Source organism: Cervus canadensis, chromosome 18 (assembly GCF_019320065.1).
Source record: "Cervus canadensis isolate Bull #8, Minnesota chromosome 18, ASM1932006v1, whole genome shotgun sequence".
NCBI classification, from domain to species: domain Eukaryota; kingdom Metazoa; phylum Chordata; class Mammalia; order Artiodactyla; family Cervidae; genus Cervus; species Cervus canadensis.
The window spans coordinates 52478370-52505209 of record NC_057403.1 but is presented as its reverse complement, the minus strand read 5'-3'; the positions used below and the strand labels follow the sequence as shown (position 1 = coordinate 52505209).

General features: G+C 53.2%; 2 long non-coding RNA genes across 3 annotated transcripts in view; one reads left to right on the top strand and one right to left on the bottom strand.

Moving 5' to 3' along the window:
* Positions 1-26840, bottom strand: part of LOC122421361 — a 139341-nt gene that overhangs the window by 80153 nt on the left and 32348 nt on the right. The window lies entirely within an intron of this gene.
* LOC122421362 lies at positions 19598-25010 on the top strand. 2 transcript variants are annotated; one of them, XR_006263479.1, is made up of 3 exons: positions 19598-19670; positions 21702-21875; positions 24079-25010. It is a non-coding gene; the product is annotated as an uncharacterized LOC122421362 (long non-coding RNA). The 2 variants fall into 2 exon arrangements; XR_006263478.1 differs by lacking the exon at positions 24079-25010 and adding an exon at positions 23105-24031.

Here is a 26840-nt window from a genome sequence, read left to right as displayed (position 1 = left end):
GTGGAGGCGGCAAGTCAGTCCTGTGGGGCTCACGTCAGACTCTACGGCAAGAATGTTCACAGCAGCTTTAGTCACAATAGCCAAGACACAGAAGCAACCTAAATGTCTATCAACAGAGGGAGAGATAAAGTGTGATACATATAGACAATGGAATACTACTCAGTCATAAAAAGATGGAAATAATGCCGTCTGCAGCAACACGGAGGGACCTAGAGATTATTATACTAAGTGAAGTAAGTCGGAGAAAGCTAAATATTATATGCTATCACTTGTATGTGGAGTCTTCTTTAAAAGACACAAATGAACTTATTTCTAAAACAGAAATAGACCTACAGACACAGAAAATAAATTTATGGTTACCAAATAACCAACGAGGACCTACTGTAGAGCACAGGGAATTAAACTCAGTATTTTGTAATAACCTACAAGGGGAAAGAGTCTGGAAATATGTGTGTGTGTTTAACTGAATCATTGTGCTATATACCTGAAACTAACACAACATTATAAATCAACTACACTACAATAAAATATATATTGAAGAGAGCGGGGGAGAAGTGAGGGGGGAGAGAGAGGGAAAGGAGAGGAAAGAACCAACACGGCTCGCGCAGAGTGTGGAATCAGACAGCAGTTTCCTCTCTGTGGAAGGGGGCTATATTGGCTGTAGTGGGCATGGGGAGGGAGGTGCCTGCTGGGGGCTGGAAAAGTTCCAGATGTTGGTCTGGGTGATGATTACATGGTGTGTGCATGCCAAGGAAAAATGCACTGAGAGGTACACTTAAATGTGTTTCCATTACTGAATACATGTCGACCCCAACAAGAAGTAAGATGGCTCTATCCTATGATGCATATTGGAGGATGATGGCTTTAGAGGATAGTTATAACGCCTAGAGGAAGTTCATTTACGTGGCCCCGAATATAAAAAGATCGACGTTGGGAAGCTTTACCCCATCCTTATTTGCAGCCACCTACCTCCCTCGCTCCCTGCAAGGCCTGCCAGGTTCCAGATGCCTCCAGCGTGTGTGGACCCTGCCTGTTCTACAAACTGTCTCCATCTAACGGATAACAAGGAAGCCAGACTGAGAGCCTGCACCACAGACCCCTCTCACAGACATTCTGTCTCTCATCCCCCTTCTGCTTGCAGGGACACTGCAAGATGCAGTAAGTTTGCTCCAAGCCACGGAGCTGCCAGTGAGCCGTGCCCTCACCCCTGGGTCACACGGTGCTGGACGTATAGCCGGGGACCTTGACCATAAAAGCAGCCGTGAATTATCTGGCGGCAGACCGATGGGGATACAGTTGGGAAGCAAAATCCATCTCTTTTACAACTGTCCTCCTGACGTGTTTATGGATCCACGTATCCGACGGGCGGGGGGAGCGGTGAGGGGAGAAGCGACTCAAAGCATTCTGGGTCCCCCCACCCCCGCTCCATGCAAACCACTGCAGGAAAATGAGGGAAACCACCCATTCCGAACGATTTCTACAAAAGCAGGCCCCAGAGTTGATGTCTGCCACATGTACCACCCAGGCCCTGGCTGTCTTCAAAACATGGCCAGAAAACAGAGCGGGGCCGGCCGGGGATAAGGCGGCTTCATCCCCACCTCTCGACAGCCAGACCTGGCTCGGGCCTCCCCGCTGCAGCTTCCAACGGCCCTCCTCCCACTCAGCACACAGGCAGTCGGAGAACGTGCCAGAAGGCTGACCGCCACCCCGAGTCACCTCCAGAGACAGAGGAGGTGTGGGGGACGCTGGCTGTCCCCGCTCTTTCCTCTGGGGGATAATTCTCCAACAGGACGTCTTTGTGGGGTCGGTTGTGGACCCAGGGATGCTGTCTGGAGCCAGGCACCGTGGTTTCTGTTCCGTCCGACGCTTTACAACTCCCCCTTCTCCTAGCTCCAGAGAAAACACCCCAGAGGCAGCTGGAAAGGCAAACTGCTGATTGCTGGGGAGCCAGAATTCAGGTGTGCCCCGTGCAGGAGGAGGGGGAGGAGAAAACGGCACCAGTGTGTGGCCCCTGGTGCAGGCCCCGGGGAATGGCAGAGCTGTCCATCTCTGTGTCGGCGCCCAGACTGGGGGAGCTATTTATAGAACTGGAGGCCCGCTGGGTGGCTGCATCTGGAACCAATTGAGGAGGGCTGGAGTCGCTGTCAGAGCCTGGCACCCACTCGATGATCCCCCAGGCAGGACTTCACCCGTAAGTGTCAGAGACCGGGACGGAGCTGCTTGCTCCCTCCCTCCAAGGGCCTCCCGAGTAGTTGAGCTAATTGGAAAAGACATTCTGAGCTGGTCAGTGGATGCTCATGGTGTCAAGAGGCAATTACCTGCAATTATTATGCAAGCGTCTAATCACTGCACACTGGCTAATTAGTTACAAATTGCTCAGCAATAAATGCCTTGGGCAGAAAGACCTCCTTCCTTTGGAATGTAAGCGGGTTCCTGAGGGGTGAGCCTGGGAGGCAGCCTGGCTGGCCCATGCAGGCGATTGGTCACTCCAAACCCCAAAGGCTTTCTGGAAAATCTCTGAAACGTCGGCCCACAGGACACACAGGCACCTCAGAAGGGCACATGCGCTGCTTCAGGGTGTGGAGAAACAGGGTCTCCGTGCTCCCAGGTCCCGTGCTCACACCAGACTTCAGGAAACCTCCTCTAGGCCTGCTTGCCCTTGCCACCCTGGGGAAGACCTCCCTGTGGACCAAGGTCGGGGGCGGGGGTGCTGTAGGTGTGGTCTGTGCACCAGCGGCACTCACAGCAGGGGGAAATGCAGACCCCCACCCCCGCCACAGAAGGAAGACCTGCGTCTTCATCAGACGAGCCCCAGGGATGCACGTAAAGGACTGGGCTCCCCTCTAAGAGCACCTCCCGGGCCCTGCTCCAGTGCTCTGCATGGGGCACCCCCACAACGAGGTCTCTGCACCCAGTGGAAGTAACAGGACCCGTCACTAAATCACAAGCGCCACAGGGCAGGGGTCACTGGCTGTTGATCGCTGTATCCCCAGGTTCTAGAACCATGTCAGTTACACAGTAGGTGCTCAGTCGATGGTGAACAAGCACATGCACTGACAGAGCTGCCTGGTGTTTTATTCCAAAGCCCTGAAGTGCGGCCCTGGCGAGTGTGCTCAGAGGGAATGGCAGACAGGCGTGGTGAGCCCAGGTTACTTTCGGAATTTCACAAACAGAAAAGATCCTTGTGCCATTTCAGTGGCTAACGTTTTGTGAAATGGCAGGAGGAGAATCGTCCTGATAGTCACCCCTGCTCGAGCCCTCTCTGAAAAAAGGCAGTGTCTGCTGTTGTCAGAATCGGGGGGCGGGGTGGGGGTCGGCCACAGCGGCTGCAGGGTCTGTGGCCTCTGTTTTGCCTTCTGGAGAGTGGCAGGCTTGAACTTTTGAACCTGAACTTTGCTGAGAAAGGCTCACATTCCCAGGTTTTGGCCTGAGACACCCCCCACCCCCAGGCTGGCTGGGCCTTCCCTTCTCTTTCTTGCGCTTCCTCCTGCCCACCCAGGACCTTGCCATTTTGTTGGCTGCTGACACCTCCAGGAACTCTGGTTCCAGGGGTCAAACCACCAGAAAGCTCCACTGTGGGGCCCATGGAACACGTGCAGGCTGAGAGCAGGAAGCATCACTTTGGCCTGATGATTGCTTTACCAGTCTAAACCTCAGTTTTCTCCTCTGGGAAGTGGGAATAAAGTCGTATAGAAGAAAGGCGTATGGGAGTAGAATGGTGCACCCCCAAATTCACATGCTTCTGGAACCTCATGCTGCTGCTGCTAAGTCACTTCAGTCGTGTCCGACTCTGTGAGACCCCATAGACGGCAGCCCACCAGGCTCCGCCGTCCCTGGGATTCTCCAGGCAAGAACACTGGAGTGGGTCTGGAACCTCATAGCATGACCTTATTTGGAATTAGGGTCTGTGAGCTGTAAGTAGTTAGGATGAGGTCACACTGGATGAGGGCGGCTCTAAACACAGGAACTGTGCCCTTACAGGACGAGGGGACACAGAGAGACATGGGGAAGCAGGCCATGGGAAGACGGGGGCCAAGCTCGGAGTGATGTGACCGCAAGTCAAGGGACGCCTGGAACCACCGGAAGCTGGAGGGGCAGGAAGGACCCTCCCCAGAGCCTCCAGAGGGCCCACGGCCCCACCCACCCCTTGGCCTCCGGACCTGGGAAAGGACACCTCTGCTGTTGTAAGCGCCTGGCATGCACACTGGCTGTCTCGGCCCCAGGACCCTGCACTGAACCTGAGCAGATGCTGGGGAGGGCTCTGACTTATGCCGTCTCGACCCGTCAACATCACGGTGCCTGTCACCTCCCTGGCGGCCTTCCCCTACCCCCAGGAGAGGCAGCACAGAGGTGGGCCTGTACCACCTTGGTGAGACACCTGCAGTGCCAAGCGAAAGGGCGGGAGAGAGCCCCAATGTGTGGAGCCGTCTTCCCTGCCCCTCACCCCCGGGCTTCCAGGCAGGGGCTCTGAGCGGAGTGCCCCGGCCAGCAGAGCAGAAAGCAGTGCCAGGTCAACCGCTGCATCTGTCTGGCTGTTCAGGGAGCAGAACCTCACTCACCCACCTTGAACCCAAATCCAAGTGTGTAGGGGTCAGAGGCCAGGCTAATTAGCTTAGGAACACCTCATACCCTCGACCAGACCCCGAAGGTCCTCAGGACAAGATAGCCCGCTGCTACTTTTAGCCCTGAGGGCCACGACTTCATCGTGGCACAGGATGGCTGGGGGCAAAGCAGATGGTGGAGAAGGAAGGAGCTCGTGGGCGGGCATCCAGAGAATGCCCACCCAGGCCTGCCTGAGGGTTGCAGGGCCGAGCAACAGCTGTGATCTAGTACTCGTCCCCTCCCGCTTACTCCTCACTGCAGCCCTGTGGGTGGGGCCACACCAGCCCACCTCAGAACTGGGGAAACTGAGGTACAGCGTGAAGAAGGGGCTCTATGCAAGGAGCTTCCAGACCCCTGGGCCATAGGAGACTTATGTCTGAGACTATCTGGGGGCTCAGATGCCTGTGGAGTGGAAAAATAACACATTTTGATGCACGATTATGGAATGCACTATAGCAGCAGGGAGTGCTGGCTTCTCCAAAGAGGAGCTTCCAGGGCGGGTGGCTGAGGGGCAAAGAGGGGCCCTGGGTCCAAACCCCACTCATCACTTCCACTGTGATCCCAAGACAGCTGGCTTACGTACACTCGGCTGTCTGGGTTGTGAAATGGAGATTCTGTCCCCAACAGTGGGGAGAATGGGGGCCACGGTGACAGACCTAGCACAGCTCCTGGAGCCACCACGCTCCACAGGGTGCATGTGACACCCTGCACCCCAGCCTGGCGCTGGAGTGCCCAGCGACAGAGGCAGAGGGCCAGCCTGCCACCTGGGCCTCACAAGGGTGTCCCAGAGACGGGTGGCCCACGGGGCTGCAGCCAGGCAGCAAGGGGGACGGGAAGGCGTAGGCAGGGCCAGCCGGGTCAGCTCCGAGGCTGCCACACATCCGCGCGGGGCCTGCAGCGGGGCTGTCGGCCAGGCCGCTGAGTGCAGGAAGATGGGCGTTTAATGGAGCTCTGATTACAAGGAGATAGGGCTCCGATGGCTTCCAGGGGCCCCCTTTGTAGGATTAGTATTTATTACGCCCTGAATTAGCTGGCAAGAGGATCAGCTTCTGTGGAGACGCTCAGCTGAGCCTCGGAGTATAACGTTCCTTTTATTGCTCCATAAACACAGCCCTGCTCTCTCTCTTCTTCCTCCTGCTCCCCACCTCATGCCTGTCTTTTTAAACCTTCTAAACCTTTAATCAGAGGACTCATTGGGCAGAATAATCACAAATCCCTTTCAACTCTGCTCTTCCAGAACCCTGGCCTGGAGGTAACCGAGGTGGGGAGACCCAGAGAAGCCCCGTGGCCCCAAGTAGCCCTACAACCTCTTGTGTGTGCAATGAAATACAGAACTGCTCACAGCGCAGCTGAGAAAGTGGGACAAGGCTGTTAGCACTGCTGCTCATGTGTTGTACACCTCCAGGGCGAGCCACTTCAACCCCACCTCTCTGAACAGAGCTGTGCAGTGCACACCCCGTGCAACCGCACATAGCATCCTATTCCTACAGGTACCAGGTAAAACATAAAGCAGACACACATTCAGTGTCAGCAGTGGCTTATCAAGAAAACTCACTTTCGTTGTCTGCTTCCTCTGCATTTTCTAATTGCTCTTCTGTAGTGGTAAGGCTGGCAGAAAACACGCCAGGCCCACTTCCAAAGGCTTGGAGTGTTCATTAATTCCAAACTGCCCACTCCTGGCTCGGGGCTCCCCATCACCAATGCTGAACTGCCTCCTACTTTTCCATCCCCAAATGAATAAACTACACTTACTCTAACTGACACTAGCAGATCCCACCTGCAGCCCTCAGGGGCCGGCCTGGCCCCAGCCTAGCCCCCTGCCATTCCCCCACTCGAACCCTCTGCTCCCCATCACATGGCCTTCTGGCCAGATTTTTCTTTATCGGGCATTTATACTCCAGCAAGAATTTTCGACAATGCATTTTCTCTCCCGGGGACTGAATTCCTCATTGAACAGTGAGATTCTTGAGAGAGCTCAGCGAGTAAGCAGAGAGAATCTGGAATGGAAACAAGGAAGTATGCTAATAACTCAGAAATCAAACTGGTTAGGGACTGCTGAACAGAGTCACGGCATCGCAACTTTTAGGAACAGAAAGGATGTTAGAGGTCAAGCCCACAATTTCAGGTATGGAGAAAACGAGGCCCAGAAAGGAAAGTGGTTTATGCAAGACACGCAGCAAGTCAATCTATGACCAAAACCTCGAGTCTAATTCAAATATGATCATCCACGAGAGAAGAAGAAATACAAGCACTCGAGCAAGAAACCCCTGCCCCAGAACGACTTGAGCCCCAAGACATGAAAGCAAACACATGTGCTGCGGTGTCAGAGGCGAAGAATCACAGGGGCACACATCTAACTCTCCCACTCTACAGGTGGGAAAGCTGAGGCCAGCGGGGAGCTTGAGGTGCTACTGTCATCCACTGAAGACCTGTGAGTTGCCAGGCACGGTGCTAACTGCACTTTATCACGATCCCCAGCACCACCACCCCACGAGGCTGGCAGAGGTTTGGGAAGTACTGGCTTAAGGAAACTGATACAGGTTTCCGTGCTGTTTAACCGCAGGACTTTTCAGAGCCTTGAATATGCTGATGTGCACTGTGCATCTCCAAGAAAATAGAGGAGAGCTGGGTTTCCCCAGTTATTTGGGGAAGGAAACATCTTTTTGTGAAGCATCTCCTGGGACACATTTCGGTTCTAGATTTGAACCACACACGGCATTCCAAGGGCTCTGCCAAGACAACATGTGTTTAAATGCCCAGTAAGTGGTTCCAGCTGTGTGGGCCCTGAATTCCAGAGACAGGGAGAGGTCACCTTGCAGTTATGCACCACTGCATAAACGGGTTGAGGGCGCCTTCTAGTGCAGGGCCGTGAGCTTTCTGCTGGAGTGGGGTGCAGGCGAGGGACAGGAGGTGGGTGTGTCAGACACCATAGGTGGCACGAGGAAAACTGCCCTCCCGCCCCTGGGGAGGGCAGCCTGTGCCTGGTTCTAGCAGGCCCATGAGCTGCAGTGACGTGGGTGATTCCCAGGCCACATCTGTAAAGAGCAGGGTGGGAGGGGATCCTTACCCAACTGCCATGTGCCCACTTCCCCTCCGCGGCAGATGGAAAGCCCCCGTTGGAAGGATGGGGCAATAAGATGGAATCGGCCTGGATCGCTGAGTCACCGCATGGAGGGCAGTTGCCCAGGAAGGTGCACTGGGCTTGGCAGGAGTGGGAGGTGGGTCTTCACTGAGCTATGTCACTGAGAGCCGGGAGCTATTTGTTACTGCGGCGTGGCAGAGCAGGTAGAGGACTGACCAAGGACTGACAAAGCAGATATGAGCGCTTCCCCAGAGCATACGCAGCTTAGCAGGGAGACCAGACGTGTGTGCGAGTAACCAGAATGGGCGAGTTGAGCACCTTAAGGGCTGTAAATACCATTCTGTGGCAGCTCTGTGCTTTGCCAGATCTCAGTCGGCCTCAGCGAGGCCATGGTAACCGAGTAGAGACTGGAAGGAAAGCTTGAGCTTGGAGATTAAATGCTATTCCAGGTAGAAGGAACAGCATGAATGAAGGATCCGAGGCAAGAAATTAAGGAGTATGAAGCAGAGCCAGTTTTGTCAGAGTTAAGGACATCAGAAGGAGGTGACAGAAATTCAGGCTAGAAGAAACCACTGGCCCCATGAACATGAAGGGTTTTGGATTCGGTTCTTCTAACGGCACTTCTCCCAGGAAACTCTGCCCATCCCCTGAGCTGCAGCTGTAAGGTGAGAGTTCTGTAATCAGGAAACTGCAGGACAGCTTAATCGCCTGCCTCCCTCTGAACAAATCCCAGGCTCGTGAATAGACAGAGGCTCTGAGAATTCCTACAGTAGAGAATCCAGGCCACACTTGCTTAACACAGCATTTCTCAGCCTTGTTGGGTCTAGCACTGCTATGAAGGGGGTACCAGCAGATTTACAAGCAGGAGGGGACCTGACCAGAGCCCCGAGGTGATCAGCCCCTGGGAGGGATGCCATGCCTGTGCTGCTCAGCTCCTCCTCTGCCCACGCTGGGTGGAGCATCCACACAGCCCCTTCCTGCTGACCCTTCCTGCTGACCACCTCGTGCCTCAGAGGCTGCAGGGCCTCACTCTGACACAGAGGCTGCAGAGGGGATCCGTCCAACCTCCTGGGGCTCTGTCTGGGAGTTAGGAGTTGACCAACGAGAGAAGGGGACCAATGAATAAAGGGGGACCCCTGCCCCCATTTGGGGGACAGACAGTTCTGGGAGGTGTTCTGTGAGCGCCTTGGGATGTCCTGACGTCTTAGGAGCCCCCGCTGCCCCCAGGGACCTCAACCTGACACCCTTCCCTCCCCCGCTCTATCACTCCTGCACCCTACACCACCTCCCAAATCAACCACCAGATCCCAAGGGTGCAGCTCGGGGGACACCCAAGATAAGGCCAGGAATGTATGAAAGGAGCCCAGAGGGGCAAAAGGCTAGAGAGATCTGGGGAAAAGATCTCTGAAGGGTTTTGCAACAGACCCAGAAAATAAAACTTCTAAGCGAATGTTGCTCCACAGAGAAACATCAGCCAAAGCAGCTCATGACAAAAGCCAAGTGTCACCAGGCTTCCTCAGGGCCACAACCTACCTAAGCTTCTTTCCCTCTATTTCCAAGCTCTGCAGAGACTTTTACTACTGCCTTGACTTCATGGGTTTGGAAACCAAGGCTCAGAGAGGCACACTTCCTCCGAACTGGGCGACTTCCCACCCTCACAATGTTCTGGTGGAAGAAGCTGCAGGACTGGATGACCATTGGATATTGGGCAAAGAGGAGAGGAAAGCTGACTCAGAGGTCAGCATGCACCGAGAAGGCTTCCTGGAGGAGGTGGGTCCACCTCCAAACACGGACCCTTTGTCAGAATCCAATGCAAATACGCAACATCGTTATCATCTTTATGACCGGTATGACTGCCCGCCGCCCAGCGGAAAGCCTGGTGTCTGGTAGGCATCTGTGAGCCCTAGTCAGGCTCTGGCTCTGCGGGGGTCTTTAAGTGCTCATTCTCCAAGGCGGGAGGATCCGCAAGACAGGTGCGTTGTCAAGTAGCCATCTTGCGCAGACCACAGCTCAGGCACCAGCTAGAAGAAGGTGAGCAGCCCCAAACAGGGAAGTGGCAGATGTCTGATCTTCACGCACCACAGACATCTAACCTGGACAAGCGTGCTCCCCCTGGGGCATCTGCACACAACCACTCATGGGTCTCTCACGGAACAAGCCAGTGAGCAGCAGTTTCTATCACTTGGGCCTTGTTGGGGTGGGGGGTTTGGGGGGAGAACCTTGTCCTGGCCCAGGTTCCAGCCACTGGTCTGTCCCCGGCAGGGCTATGTAGACAAGGCAGGCTGGGCTGTCAGCTTTGAGCTGTCAGGCTCCACGTGCCCCTGCCCTGCTCATCCCGCGGCCCTCACGGGCCCAGGGATGGATCATCAGAGATCATTTTACTCCCAAGAGGACTTATAAATCAGTCCCTTTGTGGGGATGGTTCCCACAGAATGTCTGCCTCACTGTCAGAGTAAAAAGGGAAAGAAACAAGGAGGGGAGACAGAGGCCTGGGCTCCAAGTGGAGAAGCAAGATGACAATATTTGTTCAGCGGGGCCGGAATGGAGGCCCCGAAAGAGCTCCGCGTCCGGAGAGCCAGGCCTTTGAACTGTCCCACCTTTGTTATCCTAAGAGGCTTGACGATAAGCCCACCCAGCACAAAGATACTCTCAGTTCCAGGCATATGGACCCCATTAATCTGCCCTCGCACCTTTTAAGAACTTTGCAGCTCCTGCCACCCCCGAGCTGAAAATAGGGCGAGAGCCGAGGGTTAATTTTCTTAAATGGATTTTAGTCAGGCCTGGCCTGGCCTCTCTGGAGTGCACGAGGCTGACAGCTGGACCGCCGGCTGCGATTTGTCCTGGGGTAATGACTGCCCAGTAATGACTCCGTGGCGGAGGCAGTGAGCACGGAACTCGCCGCTCATCCAGCCGAGATGTCCTGCTCGGCCCAGGTCCAAATCCCACCGGCCAGCTGTGTGGCCCTGGGCACCCTCCTCAGCATCGCTGGCCCTCAGTGTCCCCCTCGGCAAAGCGGCCGAGATCGTGACTGCCCGCAGCACTGCCAGCTGCATGACGGGAGCTCAGACGCGGAGGCCCCGTGATAAACGCTGCGCAAACAGCAGCCCGCGGAGGGCGGCGAGGGACACAGCAAGGCTGAAGGCACAGGCGGCCTGGCACTGAGGGCCTCAGAGGCGGCGTCTCCAGTGCCCCCACCCGGCCCCGACGCCTCAGACTGTCCTTCAGGCGAGTGGCCCCGTCCAGAGGCTGTGAGTCTACACTGGCCTCCGCCTGCACTTCGTCTGCACGCAGCTCTCATGGGAGATGCTGGATTCCAGCCCTCTACGCGGGGTGCGCCATTGGCTTGCCCAGGGCTCTTCAGAGACTCTTCAGAGCCTCGAGTGCGCTCATGGACAGCTCTCTAAGCTGTGTGTCCTTGATCAGGTCACTGAGCGCTCTGACCTCAGTTTACCCATCTCCGCAGCGGGAGGATCAAACCACAGCCTCCTTGGGCTGCGCGGTTGTTGAGAGGGTCCCGTGAGATGGGGAAGGCCTGGAGGAAATGCTCAGAGACAGCAGTTGTGCACCTTCGGCTCCATGGAGAAGACACTGGTGCCCAACTCGGGGACAAACAGCATGGATTAGAGAAATGGCCACTTCTACCCTGCCCCCCTCCACAGCCTCAGGCTGGCCTGTCCCAAGTCTCTACCATCAGTGGTTCCAGGCTGACCCCACCTCATGCTCCAGGTGAACCCTTGGATTCTGTCCGTGTGCTACTCACTTATCGGCCTCTCTGGACATGGCCTTCTCACTCCTGGAATTTAAGGGGGCAGCTCAGGCCACAAGCTTCTAATTTGCCTTATTTTTATTTTCATCTGCTTGCTCACATTCATCTAGAAAAAAAATGCACTGCAATGTTGTGAAGTAATTAGCCTCCAACTAATAAAAATAGATGAAAAAAATAAAGAAAAAAAAATGATATAGCCCTTAAAACACACTGTAAGGAGTCCAGTCCTGACGCCACTGTCTGCAATGAATTGCACAGAAAGTATCAATGTCTCCCCTGGACTGCATTTGCAGTGCAACTGATCAAAACAATTCTCCACGAGCACGCAGGCCCTAACAGAACCCGCTGCAGGCAGAGTGATGAACCTCCAGGGGAAGTCGCCAGAAAGGAGAGGTTCCAGGTCTGGCCAGAATCGCCCACTGTCTGTCCTCTGGAGAGAACCAGCATGGCAGACCAGAGTCCATAGGAAAATGGCTTCATATTTGACACTAAATTACTGACCTGGAATTCACTAGGTATTTCTGAATTCTGTTTTTCAATCCTCCCCTTTCTTTTTTTAAAATAAAAGCATATAAGAAACATGTAGGCAATTTCCCCAGGCAGACTGTTGCTTGACAAAGAACATGCTTAAGACTTAGCAGCACTTAAGTCTCTTTTTTCATTTAATTTATAAATGTGACTCTGAGATGGCTTGTGTATAACAACCGACCTAGATGAATTTTATCCAGTCGTTCCCTGGGGGTTGGAAAAGCATTAACATGTAAAATGAACCCACCATATACATGCAAAGGAAATGAAATCAGGATCCCAGTGTGATACTGCACCCCATATTCATAGCAGCCCAATTCACAACAGGCAAGACATGGAAACAGCCTGAGTCCACGGGTGGAGGAATGGATAAAGAAGATGTGGTGCGTACATACACAATGGAATAGTACTAAGCCATGAAAAAGAATGGTGTCCTTTGCAGCAACATGGATGGACTCGGAGGGCATTCTGCTAAGTGAAATAAGACAGATAAATACTGTATGACATCACACATACATGGAATCTCAAAAAGCCCAATGCAGAGAAGCAAACAGTGGGATGTGGTGTCAGGGGCTAGGGGGAGGGGGAAATGAGGAGATGCTGGTCAAAGGGTACAAACTTCAGTTGGAAGGAGGTGCGTTCCAGGGTCCAACACACAGCACGGGGCCTACAGTTGACCACACTGCATGATATGCTCGAAAGCGGCTGAGAGAGTGAATCTTAAACGTTCTTACCACGGGAAGGAAGTGGTAGCCGTGGGAGGTGATGGAAGTGCCAACTAACCTTACTGTGGTGATCACTGTGCAATACACACATGCATCAAACCCCCACATGGTACACCTGGCACTCACACAATGTTAGGCGTCTATCAAGTGTGCAAAGCCAGAAAGCATGTAACAGACGCACCCACTGATGAAGGCATCAGCACAGGGGCACTGAAGGAGGGTCCAAACACACTCTGTTCTCTCCACCAACTGTCTATAAACCTAAAACTTCTCAAAAAAAATTAATAATAATAAAAGTCCACTAAAAAAGAATGTATTTTTTAAAAAGAAAAGATGAACCCCAGGTGTTTGGGTCTTACAATTACGGCTGATGTTGGGTGTGGGTGAGAGGAGGCGGGTGTCCTGGTCTGATGTTCTGCATTTCCAGAGAAGGCCTCGATGCCGTAACCACCCACCCCGACAGTGTGATGGCCCTGCTGCTGGAGGCCACAGTCCTGTGAGGTGCGGGTCCTGGTTAGGTCACCAGGGGCTGTGGCCTTAACTCTGGACCTGTCCAGAAGTAGCTAGGGGACCCAAATCCACACCTTCTGACCGAGCCTGGACTCGAGGGGCAGGCGGGTGTCCTTCCACCTGACGGGGAATCAACATCTGTCGTCAGCCCTCGCACAAAAACCTCTTTATTCCTGGGACACCAAAGGAGTCCTTTTCCACGGCCCCACCCGCTCCCCAAAGTGACATGTCGTCAGCGCCAGCGGTCTCCTTCCCGGCCCAGCCCTGTAACCACCTGAACACCCCCACCCAGGCCGCCAGGCCCCGACCCAACAGGAGGGCGTTTGGCACCGAGGCACCGGCCTCGCCCACACTGAGGGCCTGTGTGCCTGACAAGTCTGCTTCCCACCGCCCAGCTGCCCTGGCTCTGGTTTCAGCCAGCCACCGGCTTCCTCTCCCCACAAACGGGCCTCAGAAAGTGCCCAGGCCAAGAACACTCCACCTCAGCGAGCGCTTACGCTTTCCTGGCAGCTCCTCCCAGTGGCCAACGGGGTCCAGGGCCAAGCTGACCTGAGCCAAGCCGGGTGCTGACTTGCAGGCCCAGGAGAGACAAAGAAGAGACCCCTGGTGGGTCAGAAATCGCCTTCTCTTCCTTTCGGGGGCAACGCAACCACCTGACGAGGATGGCAACACCCACGTGAAGGCTCCCACGCCGGGATGGGAACTGCACCCCCTCTTCTGGGAGGTGGCTGAGCACCAGCAGGTGCCCGGCAGGCACCATGGGCCCCACTCGGGGCTTCCAGCAGGCCTGACTTTGAACTCTCCTGCCGGCTCAGAGTGAAGCTGAGGCTGCACACGGCTCTCCTCCCTGGAGGCCTCTCGTGCCCCTTCAGCTGCTGCCTAGAGTGAGAGGGACCCCCACACACCTGTCCCCACCTGGGCATCCATAAGGCAAGGGCAGGCCACGCCTTGGGTGTCACAGATGTGCACACCCTTATCACGTTATTAGAAACTGCTGGCTCTATGTTCTCTGCCTCTGGAGAGAAGCCAGACCAGGCCCGAGCTTGCCCCACATCCTCTTTCGATTCCTGATGCTTGAGGCCCCCTGAGACGCAACTGAGCGGGCACTGCTGTTCTTCACACGAGACCCCTGGCAGAGCCCCCTGGGATCCTTCTCCATCTACCCTTGCCCAGAACAACTGCCTTGAGACACTCTGGGGGTGAAACCTCTCACTTTTGGTTGGCTGAGGATCCCAGTGTGGGGACTCATCCTAAAAGGTCTATCCCCATCACCTCCCCCAGAAACCCATGTAGCTCCCTCTGTCACCCTCTTCGCATCCTACCTTAATGTACATGGTCTCCAGTGGCCTTCCCGACTACCCTACTTGAAATTGCAATTTCAGGGAAGTGAAGGTCTAAAAATAATTTGTTTCCCTTCCATTAACAAATGTTTGTTTAACATCCACCACACACCAAACCCTGCCTGAGGCCCAGGGATATGAGCGGAGGGCGTCTCTTCACCTGCTGGCAAGAGCGGGCCCTGAGTGAGGCTCTGGGCATGAATCGACTCTCCTGAGGCCACTGGGGTTCTGCGTGAGAGTCAGGACCCTGCGCGGGGCCAAAGGAGGCCTGCGGCCAGGGCGGGAGGAGGCTGCAAGCCTTCCTTTAGGGAAAAGGGCCAAACCAGTGATTTATCGCGGAGCGGTATCTCAGGAGACGTGAGCCAGAACGCAGTCAGGCAGGCGGTGATGGCTTTCACAGCAGACAACGAGCCCCTGTTTGGACGGAAAGGTACCCAGACGGCTATAATTTAATTGTGTTTATGTGTTGCCGCGTAATCCATTTTAAATATGGGCGGACAGGGGTGCTGGACAGGAGATCAGGAGTGAAATCCGAAAAGTACTCAGGGAAGAGTGGGCCACCCTGCAGTCACCAGGGTGGGCTCAGGACCGTCAGGAAGGCAGGGGCCTCGGACACGTCCTCTCTGTCTCAGCTTCTTCACGTACAGAGTGAGAAGTGCTGAGATGACAGGATTCTAAATCAGCAGTGAGCTCGACCTGCTGTGAGCCCACAGGGTGATGAAAACAGCCCACATGCGACAAGGGGTGCTTGTGCGCCAGGCACCGCTGTGCCTGGGGCGGGAGGCTGGAACACAGAGAGGTTAGCAGCTTTCCTGAGGTCGCACAGCCAGCAAATGATCATGCCAGGGTGCACACCCAGCCACTCCCCAGCCTCCTGAGGGTGGCAGAGGGTGCAGCTGGCAACCTCAGTGTGAATATTAGGCTGCAGGAGGAGGAGCAAATGACCAGGGGGAGACTGAGTGGTCACACCTCTCTGAGGTGCAACGGCAAATTCCCAGGGGTACGCCATCAACAGGAAAGGAAATAAAAAGCATCCGGATTGGAAGGAAGAAGTAAAATTAACTTTACTAATAGATGACAAGAATAAAATACTGAAGAATAATTTTTTTTTTAAGTACAAGACTTGGAGAGTGAAAATTATAAAACTACAGAAGGAAGTGAGAGAAGACCTATAGAGAGACGGTCCAGGCTCACAGGTTAGGAGACTCACCACTGTTAAAATGACTGTTCTATCAAACTGATCTGTCGAGTCAATGTAATCCCATCAAAATGCCAGTTTTTGTTTTTGTTTTGTTTTTTAACAGACATTGACAAGCAGATTCTAAAATGTTTGAAGTGAAGTGAAGTGAAGTCACTCAGTCGTGTCCAAATCTTTGCGACCCCATGGACTGTAGCCTATCGGGCTCCTCCGTCCATGGGATTCTCTGGGCAAGGATACTGGAGTGGGTTGAGGTACAAAAATGTCTAAATGTTGTAAACTCACCATTTAGTGTTCTAAATGTTCACCATCGGTGATGGCTGCACCACATTTTTTAGTGAAGTTACTAAAATCACTGAATCATACATCTGAAATGGTTGAATGGTATGTAAAATAGGTAACTGTAAAGTTGTTTTAAAGATTCTCAGGATGCCTGAGTTTAGTAAGAAAGACTCAAGGTCTCCATCCTCAACTCCATGGGCAGCAAGAAACACTCTTCACGACCTTTCCTGCAGGGTCAGACCCAGAGAAGCTGAGAAACTCTGTTCTCTCCAGCAAGGAGGTGACGGGGTGGTTGGAGGTCAGAGACCCTGATAAGGGATCTTTTGAGTTTCGTTTAATCCCAAGAGCCCATCTTATGTTCAGATCCCCCTTACCGCCCTGTAAGCTCTGTGACCTTAAGCAAGACACTTGCCCTCTCTGAGCCTCAATTATTTCAGCAATTAATTGGAAGTAACTGGTGCATGGAATTCAGTGCCAGAGTGTGGACTCAGAGCTCCTGACTTCCAGTCGAGTGTCTTTTCCATTATGATCTGTACTCTGCACCCCTTTAGTCATCACAGATTCCGTGAGTGTCTGTAGCTATGCTAACCTGAGTCAGCAAATGAAATGCTGGGTCCACCAGAGAAATAAGGACTCGGCCGCCGGATGCCTGCCATCCTCATGCCCAGGGACTCCCAGCCTCCACTCCTGGGTCGATGCAACCACCCCACCTCTGTCAACATGCCCCCAACCCCTCAGCCACCCCATATCTCCATGACACCACATCCTACCAGCTCCTCACTCCCTCATATTCCCCCCCGTGTCAGTGACCCACCTCCAGGGCCTCACTACCCCGCCCGGCCCTGTGGCCTCCCCTCCGCAGAGCACCTAAAGCTGTCAGACTGTAAGACTCCAGCTGGAAATGCTGTTGGCTCTTGTTTCCTGGACTGTGGGCTTTCTCTCCCCGTCTCCTCGGGAGAAGGGGTCACCGTGGCTTATATTTCTTATTTTACATGACACGTCCGAGCTCCTGTGTGTCGGGATCGTGGTGGGTGGCTCGGCAGAGACAGCAGTCTGTGAACTGGCCAGCCGGAGGAGAAGCTGACCCCGCAGCCGGCCAGAAGCAGCATTCCACTTGGCAGGGGAGGCACAGCGTGGAAGACTTCCAGGAGGGAGAGCATGAGAGAGGAAAATCCAGGAGAGCGCCAGGAACCCGGCCACTCCCCCACCCCCAACCCCCCGGTGGCAGGTGGGGGCAGGTAAACCGAGGTAGCAGCTCTGGGCAGCTGGCAGAGACCCCGGGAGGGCTGGGACGAGCATGTCCCTGAGCCAAGCTCGGTCTTCTCCCCCAGTGACAGCAATCACAGCCTCCCTCCTTAATATTTCATCTGAAGCGGGGAGAGAGGAGGAGTTCCCAGCCTGCTGAGCTGGGGCTGGAGGCCCAGAGCCCACGGGGCCTGGGAGAGGCTGGTGAGTCCATCCATTCCCCCACAGGTGGGTGGCTGACCTGCCCACACAGGCCAGTGGAGAGCAGAGGCGCTCAGGGGTGGAACAGAGTAGGGACAGCTCTCCTGGCGTTTCCCTGGTATTTCTTCTAGATAAAGCTGCACACACCACATATGAAAACAACTAAATGGAGCTGAGAGAACCTTCCAGGCAGCTCTGCAGCGTCCTCAGCAGGCGGAGGGGGCATGAATCCTGCTCTGGGTGCGTTCCACGCAGCCCTCTGCTCCCCACCAACCTGCTCTCCCTCCCCCCTCCTCCCAGCCGGCCCTCGGGGCTAACACTGTCTCATCAAAACAGGACCAGAGAGGCTGCGCTCACCGCCCCTTCCTGGCCACAGGCCCTAGACCAGGGCCATCAGGCTTCTTCTAGAAAGCCCCAGAGAGTAAACAGTTTAGACTCTGAGGGCCGTGGTCTCTGCCGTTGCAGTACGAAACCAACCACGGACACCGGAGAAATGAATGCGTGCAGTGGGGCTCCAATAAAGCTTTATTCACAAAAGCAAGCGGGGGCTTGCCTGTGGCTCACAGGCACTGGCTTGCTGGCCCCCCGCCAGAGAACACCAAGTGGCTTCATGGATTTGAAGGGTGTCTGAGGTCCTCCCTGGAGAAGGAAATGGCAACCCACTCCAGTATTCTTGCCTGGAGAATCCCAAGGACAGAGGAGCCTGGCGGGCTACAGTCCATGGGGTCACAAGATCAGACACAACTGAGCGACTAAACCACCACCACATGAGGTCCTCGGCGAACAGGAAAGAGTAATAACCGAGGTAATGATGAGGGTGATGATAAATGCTGAGGACCAGTGCCCTGTTACAGCAGCCTCCTGACTACTGGACACTTACTGAGCTGGGAGAACAGTGACGGGCGAGACAGAGGGGTGCCTGCCCTCCAGAGCGGACAGTCTGACAGAGAGCCCCGCACACCACACAAGGCAGGGGCCGTGTGCATACGCCATCTGACAGATGAGGGACCTGAGGTTTGGGGAGGTGCGTGATGCACCCACGGGGGCATACGTGATGAATCCCAGTGGTTCCGGACTCCTATTTGACACACAGGTGGCCTCACAAGCTGTGTGGGCCCAAGGAGGGACAGTCCCCTGCCCTGAGCTCCCTCCAAGGGATGCCTCAAGGGAAGGCAAAGAGCAGAGCACCGGGGCCGCCTCCCTGGGCCACCACGTGGGGCGGCGAGCTTGCATTTCTCAAACGACACATGATTCTGCACAACACCAGCTCCGATGCTCCTTTTAAACAAAGACTCTATTCTCTTGCCAGTGTCCTCAGCTCAGGTGGGAAGAAGCTTTGATCTATCACTTACATTCCTGGGCTGTCAAGTGACAAGCGACCCCATCCCGACACCACGGGTGACGGACGTGCCTTTGACTACCAGGGTGTAAGAAACGAGGCCCCGCGGGCCAGCCGGCGCCCAGCGGGGGACAGGCTGCGGGCTGCTCGTTGAGGCAGCGAGTCCCAGCCTGCCCGACGTGGCACCCTGCAGCAGCCCATCCAGAGGAGTCCCAGGCACGACCGCGGCCAGGTCCTGCAAAGTCTAATCCACTGCACACATCCCGCCAGTGACCCCGACATACCACGCGGGCTGCGGAACCACTGGGCACCACAGAATAGTAAGAAACACAAGGTCATTGTCCAAAGCCACTAAACTGGGATGGCTCGTTAGGCAGCAGTGGCAATCAACAGGTGTCCACCACTCCCTGCAGCCCCGGGCACCTGCCTCTTTATCCACCTCTGCACTGGGAATCGTGACAGCCTGGCCGCAGATGCCATCAACTCCGCTCCAGGCTGATTCCCTCGGAAAGGAATGCAGGAGTGGGGACGGCCAGACTCCAGCTACCTTCTGGAGGAGCAGCCACCAAGAACCGACACCGTTGATGCTATTTGAGCTGCTAGAGCTCAACGGCCCGGTTGTCACTCCTTGTTTTCTATGCCCCCATCATCGGTGGCAGATTTCTGCCCGAGCTGCCCGGCCTGGGAGCTGCGATGTTGGGACCCGGTGGGGCAGTAGTTAATGACCAACCCAAAGTCAACAACCCACACAAGCCGCCCTTTCATGGGAGGAGTCACAGCGGCCGCTCCCCAGTGGCATCTGAGCAGTAAGAATGCCGTTTTGCGTGGCCTTTTCCTGCTGACAAGGCCCAGGTAGGGGACAGAGTAATCCAGCGGACAGAGTGGGTCCTGTGTGGGTCGAGAACCTGGGAGGGCTCATCCGCATTAGGAAGGGGCTGCCAGATGTCCATAAGTGTCTGCTGAATGCCGGGCGCTGTGCTAGGATGTTTACGGACAGATGGCCTGTTTTAAAAGGTCCTCCCACCTTTCTAAAGGGGATGTTTAGGGAGGTGAAGCTTTCTGTATGCAGAGAAGGCAATGGCAACCCACTCCAGTACTCTTGCCTGTAAAATTCCATGGACGGAGGATCCTGGTAGGCTGCAGTCCATGGGGTTGATAAGAGTCGGACACGACTGAGCGACTTCACTTTCACTTTCCACTTTCATGCATTGGAGAAGGAAATGGCAACCCACTCCAGTGTTCTTGCCTAGAGAATCCCAGGGACAGGGGAGCCTGGTGGGCTGCCTATGGGGTCGCAGAGAGTCGGGCACAACTGAAGCGACTTAGCAGCAACAGCAGCAGCTTTCTGTATGAGGCTGTAAGCAGATAACTCGCAGAACATCCAGCACCAACAGTGAACCCTACGGACTTCTGTTAGTTATAACCTATCAGGGTTACTTCATCACCTGTTACAAATGATCACACAAATGCAAGATGTTAATGGTAAGGAAAACTGTGTATGAGAACTCCCTGCACTACTCAACTTTCTGCAGACTTAAAACTACACTAAAAATTAAACTCTATTAATTTAAAAGGAAGGAATGGGTCCTGGGTAGGAGGGAGAAGGGAGAGAGACAGAGACAGCTACGCCACTGAGAAGGCTGGGAACTTTGCAGGGTGGAGCAGACCCATCTGGTCACTGTTGGCGTCTCCTGGGTGTGAAGACTATGGGGTTTGATCCAGCAGGACCCGGCTGCTGGGGAAAGGGTAGGGCTGGGCGGGGGAGGGGCAGGCAGGAGGCCAGGAGGCTGTGACCAGGAGCCAGGCGTGAGGTGTCGGGCGCGCACCAGGGGCAGCCCTGGAGGTAAAGCCAGTGTTCCCGGGGACTGCGGCAGGAAGGCAAGGGGAGAGGAGGTGCCCCACCCTGTCCTGTCCGAACTGGGAGCTCCGGGTGTCCTTGCAAATTACATAAATATCAGTAAGTTTATATATGTTCAAGTCGCATGAGTGGTGTTCCAAGAAGTAACAATTTATGGAAGCAAAGCAAGGCCTTAACGTGGTAACTGACATGATTCTGTGCAGAGCTGCTAACGTTTCTAGACAAGTTGGATTTGGACGAGCTGGATTTGGAAGTATTTCTGGTACATGGGTTTTTGTGGCAGGGCACCTATCTTTGTAAATGCTTCAACAGAAGAAATGCCAGCAGAAGTGGGGGGTGTCACTGCAGACACTCTAAGTGAAATCAGAAGCTGACCTTCCATGATGCACCTAAGCCCATTGCAACAGCAAACCACAGTCAGGCCAGTGGATAAAACTTTTTCAGTGCTAAAAAAGGGAATTTAATTTATATAAAGCAGTATGCACTTAAGGCCCAGACTGCAAATGCTTTTGGATGCAGTCTTAGCCATTCAACCAACGTAGATACCAGGTCAAGGAAAACTTTCTAAGTCTGGATTATCTGTGAAAAAATGAACATCAAAATCTTCAGATAGGGCCATTAGTAGACTGTGCTTTTAAGATTTCAACATCAAGACCACAAAGTTTTAATTAATAAATATGTGTGGTGCCACAATTGTTTAAAGATTTTATTTGACATTTTATTTTGTGTTAATATGTCTTTCTTTTAATATTTTCTATTATCAGACATCTGAATCAGGTGCAAATTAATGTGAAATGCTATTATTGAATACATAATATTGGCAAAATATATTGATTTAAAACAGTAATAACCTATGCTTTACCATTGCATTTTTTACTTTAAAAAAACTGAAACTTCTCATATAATCCAACCCCAGAAAATGATTTACCATTTACTATTATGGTCTTTCACTGTTATTCAAGACACTATAAGCACCGTAGAATGTAAAGTAATTTACAATTTCAGAAATTCTTGTATTTTCCCAGGAACTTTGATATGTTGTTCCTGAATCCCAAAGATTAATATCTGCTGAGGATCTGGAAGTTCTAGCCTAACCTGAGTAGCAGGAGCCAATATGGGTGATAGAAGCGGACAGGATGAAAGACATGGAGCAAAGCAGAGATGCATCTTGGAGACAGTGGCCAAAGCCAGCGGCAGAGGTATCTGGTGTTTGCACAGGGGATCAGGGCATTTAAGAGAACAGAGACACAGCAGATATTTGGGCTGGAAGATGCACACTCTCCCTCAATCTGCCCTCTACTGCAAGTTCATACATCCCTGCGGGAGGCAGGACCACAAGCTCCTGACCAGCCGCTAAGTGGGGACACGGTCTGGCGGGACCACTCAGGTCTCACAAGCGGCTGCTCCTCCACACAGACACAGGGGCTGCACCAGCACACTCCCCAACACATGCGGGCCACAGGGGTTGGGGAGTGCGTGGGCTGGTTCTCCACCACCCCGCCCCCTGCACCTCGGTCCAAGTTGGCCCCAGTCGGTTGGGCAGCAGGTTCCCAAGCCTTGTGCGCAGGGCCTCCGACCAGGCTGGACATGACGCTCTGGGTACACACACAGTGTTTTTCTTTGAGGCTTATGAGCGTTTATCCGTGTCATAAATTGTCACCTACTTTCCCTGAGGGATTCCAGGCCAGTGATCCAGGGAGGTCTCCGCTTCCCCAGGAGTAGGGAAGCGAGGCCTCCTGATTATCTCACGGGGGAGGTAAGAGTGACTCCCATCATGAGGACCCACAGCGATCACTCCTGGCCCTGGTTCATTCACGCCTTCACCCGCTCACCCTTCAACAACACTTGGCAAGTGCCCTCTGGACCAAGCCTGCGCTCCAGGTCTCAGAGGAGGAAAGAACACACAGCAGAGGGGAAGACACGCACTCAGAAATGCAGTCGCCTTTCAGAGACACTGAAGTATTTACCAATGATGTGATAGGATGTCTGGGCTTTGCTTCAAAAGGAACCAAGAGAGAGGGAAGCGGTTGGACGTGTGTGAGGGGCAGGACTGGCATGGGAGGAGGGTTTCTGGGGCTTGGCGGGGTGGGGCGTGATAAACACATTTATTATCCTGTTCTGTCTGCCTCTGAGTACACGTCTCATAAGGAATCATGACAGCAAATGCTAACAGCCTCGGTGAAGATGCCCAGCATGAGAGTCAGGGGATGAGGGCTCAGAGCCCGGCTCTGCCATTTTTCAAGGGGTGAGGCCCTGGGCAGCGACCTAACCTTTCTGCGGTTCGGTGTGCTCACCCGTGAGGTGTGGACAACACCAGCACAGCCTCCCCGTGCCACGGGATTAATGAGCCATCGCTGTCTGCGAGAGCTCAGGCGGGTCCCCGCTAGGCAAGCTCTCCCCCCCTGGTGTGACTCTCTTCTTTTTCCAGATGAAGACACCCAGGGTCAGAGTGGCAGAAACACTGGCTTGAGGCCGCACAGCTCAGGAGATGGCGAAGCCATGGCTGGAAGCCAAACCCGTGGGCTCCACAGTCCCTCCCGTTCCAGCTTGGGACTGGGTGGGCGGACATGATGCAGCAGAGCGGGAACCCTCATCTGCCGGCTGCAGGGAACCCCCGAAGGCCCGACGCCCTGCCAGGGAGAGGCCTCCCTCCGTGCGGATGCCAAGACCTCCCTGGAGCGGGTCCTGCCGGGGGCCAAAAGTGGTCAGACCCAGGTGCCCTTGGCACTGGAGGGAGAGGCGTGGGCAGCCCAGAGGTCAGGGACAAACCTCTAGGGCTGGGTGCTGCTGCCACCACCCCTGAGCGGCACGGTCCACCCACACCACCTCCGGTGATGCCTGCTCTTCCCTCGGTCCTAACTTAGACCTCACCCGCCCGCCCCGGGAAGCCCTCCCAGACTCCACAGCCTGCAGGTTCCTCAGAAAATCAAACACAGACTCAGCATATGACCCTTCCATTCCACTCCCAGGTACAAATCCAAGAGAGGTAAAACAGGTTCTCAAGCAAAAAATCTGTACATGAATGTTCATAGCCACACTTTCCATAATAACCAAAAAGACAGAAACGGCACAAATGTCCACCAATGGATGAACGAATAAGCAAACTGTAGTCACAATACAGTGGAATATTATTCAGCCATAAAAAAGAATTGAACCGCAAAAACAGGCTAAATGAAAGAAGCCAGATACCGAAGGCCATGTATTGCAGGATTCCACTTACATGAAGTGGGGATGGGGTGGGGAGTGACAGCCGATGGGCACAGGGTCTCCTTTTGGGGTGAGAGAAATATTCTAGAACGAGATAGAGGAGCTGATTGAGTTAAACACACTACATTGCCACTGAATTGTTCACTTTAGAGGAGTTATTTGATGTTATGTGAATTAACCTCCATTTTTTTCAAGAAAGGGAGGATGCAGTTCGGGATGACCCGAAGCCCTGGAAAGTCCATTATCCTACTCCTGACATTATATAAGTGCAAGGCTGGCGATACAAGGGAGGCGGCGGGAGGCAGCTGCGCTGGCCAGGAACACAGGGTGCGGCTTGAAACGCTCGCGGTTTAAAGTAACAGGAAGCCTGAGCAGCACCGTAAATCAGGATTTTTTGACTGCGCTGCTTGTACTGAGCAGAACAAAGTGGATTGAATGTCCTGAGTAGGTGTGAGTCCCCATTGCCGGGCCCTGCCGAGGGTGGGGGGGAGGCCTCTAATTTGACACTGGCCTCAAACTGAAAATCGCTCAGCAAAAAGTGAGGTTTCAACATTTTAAGGAAAATCGAGCTGGAACCAGCATTAAACATGAGCCAGAGGATTTCAGTAACTGCAAGGAAAATACAGACGGACAAACGTCTCGCGTGGCTGAAGCAGCTGGGAGAATGTTTCCTCTTCGGAGGCCCGTTTAGGAGCTCAGCGCTGTGGCTGCAGGTGACGAGGCTGGGCCTGGGCCGGGCGGTGTCTGCCTGCTCATACCAGCTCCTCAGGCCTTATTATCCACGCCCCGCCTACATCGTCCCCTGCTGGACTCTGTGGCTTTGGGGTGATGGCACTCAAAGACTGGACCCCAATACTTCTGGATCTGGGCTGGCTGGAAACAGACACACACGATTTGTGTAAACCCCCAGAGTTTCCTTCCGGAGCCTCTGAGGGTGTGCAGTGCTGCCTGGGCTGGTGGGCAGCCTCTTTCGGAGACACGGGCTTCCCCTCTGCATAATGAGGAACTGACACCACCGCACCGTCTGTTCTGAGAATCAGACTGGGGTTTGCGCTCTGGTCTGCCTGCCTGGCATGCTCCTCCTTCCCTTCTCTCAAGGGCCAACTCCATCATCCTGTGAGTCTTACCTTGAACCTGACTCTCAGGGCTGCCTGTCTGAGCCCTAGACTGGGTTAATCTCCTTGTTAGACCCTCTCCCCGTGTCCCTTGCTGTCAACCCTGTGCTCCCTGGAATTATTTATACACGCACCCCCCTCCGGGTAATCCAGGGTGCTCTGCCATCTCAAGGTCCTTAACTTAATCACATCTGCAAAGGCCCTTCTGCCAGGTCAGGTCGCAGATCCACAGGTGTGGGGATTAGCACACGGACGTCGTGGGGGCCATTATTCTGTCCACCACCAGCGGGAAAGCTGCTCTTTCATCTTCGTCCAAAACAGACACAATTTATGGCCCGATGGAACTGGCAGCTTGGTAGGGGAGAAAGATAATAAAACAATTGCATGAATAATTGCTCTAAGGGTGCCTAGCCTTTCTATCTCAGTGATGACAATGACAAAAATATGTATTTATATAGCATTTACTGTACGCCAGGCTTTCTGTTAAATACTCATAGACATTGCCACATTTCAAACAATTATGTTAGAGGGTGAGTCTTATCAGTCCCACTTCACAGAAGTGAAAACTGGGGCTTGGGGAGGTTATGATGGGCCCGTGGATGCATAAGCTCATGTAGACCCAAAGCTGGGTCCGAAGTCATTGAATTGCAGTACGTTGAAATTCACTATTTATATTTAACTCTGCAAATTCATAATCATTTTTTAAAATTCAAATTGATTACTTTTTGAGAACTGCAAGCAATTTATCAACTTGGGAACTAGGTAAACGAAATGAAAGACTAAATCATGTATCCTCTTTCCTGTGTGAACCACATCACTGGGTAACCAAATGGAAGACAAGGGGAAGCATCTCTGTATAAACTTACTCCAGCTAATAAATGAAAACAAAATAACATTATCAGAACATCATTATTGTGCAGCCCCTCATGAATTAATGGAAAGGCATTAGGTACCAATGGTTGCTAAGATCAAAACAGAGTGGCAACAGAGAGAGAACCTAAGGAGAAAAAAATCAGAAGTCCCTCCAGCGGTCAGGGAAAGGCCAGTTGTGGAAACACACAACAGTAATTTTAGTCCCAACAAGTATACATATGTGTGTGTATGTGAACACACACCTGGACAGGTGTAAACAATATGTGGGTACTTGATTGAGATAAATTAATTTTTCTCATGCTTTGGAAGCAGAACATTTCAATAAGCAAAAAGGAAATGAAAACCCTAACTTTAATCTTAAAAACCTCTTCTTTTTTTTTTTCATAATAGACCCATCGAGCATGGATTGCCAAGCTGCATTTAATACAGGCATTTCGTTGCCAGGGCAATTCCATTGTCTTTTATATCTATTTTTGGTTTTGATCCTTGAGGCAACTAATATTCATTTTCAGGAAACAAACCTATGAAAATTATACCAGCTTTTGTGCAACATGCAAAGTGAGTGCGTGCAGGTTCAGCATTTCCAGGCAGCGAAGGGTACTCTGCATTGCTCTCCCTGAATTCCCAACATCTGTGGGTCGGCAGGAGAACTAATTCCTCAGGAAAGAGCCCCTACCCTAATTAGATTTCACTTGGCTTATTTGTAAATCTCATTCACTGACTTAATGAGAAACAAAAGTCATGTGATAAAAGAGTCACGAGCAATAAAATGTTAACTAAATTTATACAGCAGAGGGCCTGAAATTTTCCCCCCATATCAGCAAAACTGAAATCCACAGTGGAAACAGGAATTGCTATAAATGGCTCAGACCTAGGCATGGGGACCTTTTTATATTCAGGATGTAGCTTACTCCTGAGAGAGCACACACCATTTAGGCATTTAAAGTGCTAGACATGTCCAAATCTTTA